The sequence below is a fragment of the Nicotiana tomentosiformis genome, chromosome 3 (assembly GCF_000390325.3).
Source record: "Nicotiana tomentosiformis chromosome 3, ASM39032v3, whole genome shotgun sequence".
NCBI classification, from domain to species: Eukaryota; Viridiplantae; Streptophyta; class Magnoliopsida; order Solanales; family Solanaceae; genus Nicotiana; species Nicotiana tomentosiformis.
Window position 1 is genome coordinate 116,321,657 of NC_090814.1, and position 5,912 is coordinate 116,327,568.

A 5,912-nucleotide genomic window follows, 5' to 3' on the forward strand; every position below is an offset into this window, starting at 1 on the left:
AAGTGTATAAATTTCTTATATTATTGAAGTTCCTTAGCGAAATGTCGTTCGTCTTTTTATCCTTTAAAAATAGATTTCACATTAGATAAAACAGTCATTTAATTAATTCCCTAATATTTTGAACTTTAAAATTGACTATAATTTTGATTATTAAATCTTTCCTTATTTGAGGTAGGTAAGAAGTTCTAAATTTTAGGGCTTTAAATCAATTGGTATTTTACCATACATAAATTCTTTTCTTGTTTAAACTCTATTAAATACTTACAAATCTTTCATATTACTTTTAGCGGATGCATATTCTATGTAGGGGAAAAAGTAAACTAATGTTTGTGTTTTAACGATATTAAAGTAATTAATATATCATACAACTTTTATGCCTAATATTTAAAAGGTCACGTATTTAGGACTTTAAATAAGTAATATAATTTTTCATGTTTTTCTTGTAGAAGTTGAAAAATATCAACCACGAAAGATTATATTTTTGCAAATTTTGTTCTTGTAAAAGTTATAAAAATATCAACCACGAGATCTTGAAATATATAACAAGAAAACTTTATCATGGATAAAAGGTGCAAATTTATGTGTAAAATAATGGTTAATACTTAAGAAGTTATCCCTTTTTTGCACCTAATTTTTTGTTAAATCTTTATATTGAATTTTAAAACCGATTAATTTTTTTTTTTATTATCTTACATAAAGTATTTTTTTATTTGAATAATGTAATATAATCGTAATTCTTTTCAAGTTATTATATGTGAACTATAATAGTTCATATTATATTTGAACTACTTTTCTCTCCAAGCAATATTTTTCTATTTAGTAAATTTTTATGTATAATATCTTTAAAATTACACTCAATAATTAAAACAAATGACATATAATATTTTGAAAATATAGAAGATAAACAGAGAAGGGGCGAGAGAGACTAGAAAAGTAGTATTTGGTAACACTCATGATTTTGCAAATACAAATATCAAAAATTAAAAAATAACAAAATAATCCTTATTGAGATGATGAGCCAATATCAAGAATTTGAATCAATAAAAAATAAATTATTTACTTATTGAGAACAAAAATTTAAGTTTTTGAATTAACTAATTAACAAAATAATGCCAGCCAATTATTTTCTAAATAGAAAAAAATCAATTGAAAAAACTCTTAGAGTACATAAAGTTGGCTTAAAAAAAGAGCAATTTGTGGTTAAGGCAATCAAAAAAATAAAACAAAATCGATGATGTAGTATTAAGAGCCAAATTAAAATAATACAGACTTGAAGCAATAAGGATAAAATAATAGAATATAATTTACTTATTTGTCATTTATTTTTTCTCTCCTTTTGCATTTGTTACAATAGATGAAAACCCATATATCTTTTACATTGTCGTTAGAGAATTTTTTTATTTTTATTTTTGTGATCTAGATCGTTAACGCTCACCATATCTCTTCAATCATGATAAATATTATGAGAATTATTTTATTTTAAATACTTTTATCGTCTTTGTAAGTTTAAAATATATTGGATGCAATTAATATATCAATGTATAACATTAATTTTTTTAGCATTTAAGAAATTATTGTACTTATTTTAGCATCAACTGCTATTTTCAATAATTTGTGTTTCTTATATATTCTCTCTGTGTCAAATTATCTGTTGTATTTATCTTTTATCCACCCCTTAAGAAACATTAATTAAGAGGGGGTTGGAGTATTTTACCCTTATTTATGTCTTAAAATATAGTCTCTCTTCATGGAATATTTATTTTATTTATGTATTATCTCCATCGTCAAGAATAATTATTATTAAGGGTAAAATGGAAAAAATATAATTATTTTAACTTGAACTTCTAAAATGACAAATAATTTGAGACAATTATTCTTAGAAAGCACGACAAATAATTTGAGACAGGGGTAGTATATTTTTTATTGATTAGCGCGAGCCACACGTGCAACGCACGTACACAAAAATTAGTGTATATATATATATATATATATATACACACACACAAAATATAGTATATTATTTTGGCTTTTTTTTTAAGTGGCTTTACGGTATAATTTTCCCAAATATTGACAACATCAGAGAGCTTTTTGGTCCCAATGTGTATCTACCAAAAATCAAAGGAAGTCCTATGTGCCGGGTTGGTTTATTCAGCTCACTATAGTATTATTTTTTAACAAGAACTTCGGTCCATTTCATGAAGCTTTTAAATACCATATTTTCTATTTGCCTTTTAAATTATTTGAAATATGTCACGATTATAATCGTGACATTGGGTCAGCTCTCGAGCTTCAGCTTCAGTCGTTTATGGAAGCTTCGACGAAACGGATGGAACAAATGGAAACGATGGTGAAGGATATACATCGGTGAGAAGATTCTCGAGCAGTTGCACGTTCGTTTATGGCGACAGCCCAGGGAAGCTCATATGTTGAATCTGGTCAGTCATCGGTGGGGGGATTATTTCGCCCAGCGTCGGCGCCGATGACTCCTATTTACTCCTCCTCAACGACGGTAACCCCAAGTGTTTCAAACATAAGTCGTGGCCTGGTTTTGAGTACGCCTAATCCCATGGTTCCTCGTGTAAGCTCTGTTCCGAGCTTCACTGAGGCACTAGCCCATGGTCCAATGAATCCCTATTTCTCTCATACCTTTCACTCTACTATAAATTCCACTATCCTTGTTTCCCTCAGTGCTTCGCAACCCTTCACTAGTTTTTCAGCTTTCAGTGGGCTGTATGCTTCTTCACCATTATCAAGTTATCCTTTAACTTTTGGTACTTATGTGGGTACCCAATCACCTCCCATATCTCACACACCAATTTGTTCTTCAGCCCAGTTATCCCCTTATACGTCTACTGTTCCTTTATCATCAGCCCTCATGTCACAAATGTCAATTTTCACCACTCAAGTACCAATGTCTATGTCCTAATTACCCCGACATATTGATTTCACACTCCTAACCCTGTTTTCCCACTCTGACCTTACGGCCCTTAACTTGCGTTTTCTAAAGGCTAAGTTGGATTTTTCAAAATTTGATGAAAACAATGTTAGGGGTTGGATACGCCGTTGCCAGTACTATTTTGACTATTACCAAGTCCCAGATGCTGCCAAAATGATATATGTAGCAGTGAGTGTCAAGGATAAGTTTGATAGCTGGTTTGATTCATACGCCATTGATCATGAAGGGCAGGTGTTTTGGAACCAATTTTGTGTGGACTTGTGTGCACGCTATGATGGTATTGGGCCGCTAGATGTGGTCACTGTTTTAAATAGACTATAACAATGAGTCGATGTAACAAGTTATCAAAAACATTTTGAGGATTTACGCTGCCGAGTCCAAGTAGTCAGACCTCATTTCGATGAGCTCTATTTTATAACCTATTTCGTGGGGGGCCTCAGAGAGGAGATTGGCCCATTGGTGAAGATCACAAATCCACAAACACGGCTTGCTGCCTACAATATGGCAAAACTCTATGAGCAGTCTTTAAATGCCCAAGCAAAAAATTCCTCTGCCAAATTTTCTAAGCCACCCACATATAACCCCTCCTATAAAACCACAACCCAAACCCCATTTCCACTAACCAAAGGCCAAAATCCTGCATTACCCAACAAACCCATAGCCCAAAAGGTCCCAAACCTCTAAACACTCCGTGAGCAAAATTTATGTTAAAAGTGCCACGACAAATATTTTTCGGGACAGCAGTGCAAACCAAAGGTACTAAATGCTATGGAAGGGCAAGAGGAGAAGGCAGGAGGAGAGGAGGAGTAACCAGGAGAGGCGATTGAAAGGGTGGAAAAAGTGGACGAGGCCGAAATTCCTTTAAATGTACTATTGGGCCTCAATCATGCCCCTTCCACAATCAGAATCAGAAGATGGGTCAAGAAGCAGCCCATTACAGTCTTGATCGATAGTGGGTTTATGCATAGCTTTATAGACCCAGCCATTGTGAAGCAACTCAAATGGAGAACGGAGCCCATGACTAAGCCCATGAGGGTACGGGTAGCTAATGAACAAATTATGAGTTGCACCCAATTGTGCCCCATTTTCAAATGGAAAATGAGTGAGGAAGTGTTCTCTTTTGATTTGAGACTCTTAAAGGCTGGAGGAGCGGATATTATATTGGGCATGGATTGGGTAGATACGATGGCCCCAATTGTTTTACACACTAGATCACACAGTATTTCCTTTTTCAGAGGGAACAAAATCATTACCTTGATAGGTTGCGATAATTCTGGGCCGAGTGAATCTTGTGACGAAAAGGTTATTCAGAAGTTGTTAAGGATGGGCCAATGCATCATTTCAGCTCAACTAACAAAAATGGAAGCCTTGTCCAAAAATGATGGACCACCAGAATCAGTCCAAGGCTTATTGTCCAGATTTGTGGACATTTTTCAAGAGCCCAAAAGCCTTCTCCCAAACAGGACTTGTGATCATGCAATAGAGCTGCTACCAGGATCCAAGCCTGTTAACATTCGCCCTTACAGATACTCTTTTGAATAGAAAAACACCATCGAAAAAATGGTCAGGGAGATGATGGAAGCTCAAACAATTTCATCTAGCACTTCTTCCTTTGCATCCCCAGTCATATTGGTCAAGAATAAGGATGCTACGTGGAGATTTTGTGTGGATTATCGTAGGTTGAACGACATTACGATAAAAAATAAGTATCCGATTCCAGTTGTGGAAGATCTTTTGGATGAGCTCAATGGGGCTGAAATATTCTCCAAATTGGACCTGAGGTCGGGCTACCACCCAATAAGAATGAGGCCAGTGGATGAGTTTAAAACTGCTTTTCGGACTCATCATGGACTTTGGGAATTCAAAGTTATGCCCTTTGGGCTTACCAACGCCCCTGCCACCTTCCAAGCCCTGATGCATGAAGTTTCCAGCCCTTACTTGCGCAAATTTGTCCTGGTTTTCTTCGACGACATCCTGATTTATAGTGATAATCTGAATGATCATGTCCAACATCTAGAAGTGATTTTTAAGGTGTTGCAGGCCAATCATTTGTTCGCCAAATTATCTAAATGCAGCTTTGCCGAGGCCTAGGTTGAGTATTTAGGGCACATTATATCAGGGGATGGAGTAAGTACTGACCAAACAAAAATTGAGGCAATGGTTAGTTGGCCCTATCCTGCCACAATCAAAGAGTTGCGTGGGTTTTTAGGACTCACTGGATACTACATGCGTTTCATTAAAGGATTTGCTATCATTAGCAAACCACTGACTAAATTGTTAAAGAAAGGGGCATTCAATTGGAATGAAAAAGTTGCGGAGGCCTTCGATGAACTAAAAAATGCCATGATCCGAGCCCCAGTATTAGCCTTACCTAACTTCTCCATACCATTCATAGTAGAGATGGATGCGAGTGGTACGGGCGTGGGGGTTGTTCTGATGCAAAATAACAGGGCAATTACCTTCATGAGTCAAGCTCTTAGCCCAAAGCATTTGGGTCTCTCTACATACGAGAAAGAATTGATTGCCTTATTGCTAGAGGTGGAAAAGTGGCGGCACTATCTTCAACCCCACCATTTCATCATTCGTACTGACCATTTCAGCCTCAAATTCTTGAGAGATCAAAGAATCACCACAGCTCTTCAACATAAGGGAATCACAAAATTAATGGGGCTGAGTTATGAAATACATTACCGAAAAGGGGTAGATAATGTAGTTGTTGATGCTTTGTCGCGTAGGTTTGAGTTCACTGAAGAGTGCAATGCACTTACAATTGTGCAACCAAAATGGGCCACTGAAATAATGGAGAGCTATGAGGGTGACCCTGAGGCTCAACACATCCTAATAGAACTAGCAGTCGATAGAAATGCCCTACCCAACACCACCTTACAAAATGGATTGATTAGAATAGATGACAAGATATTTGTTGGGAATAAGGGTCAATTACGAGAGAAGTTTA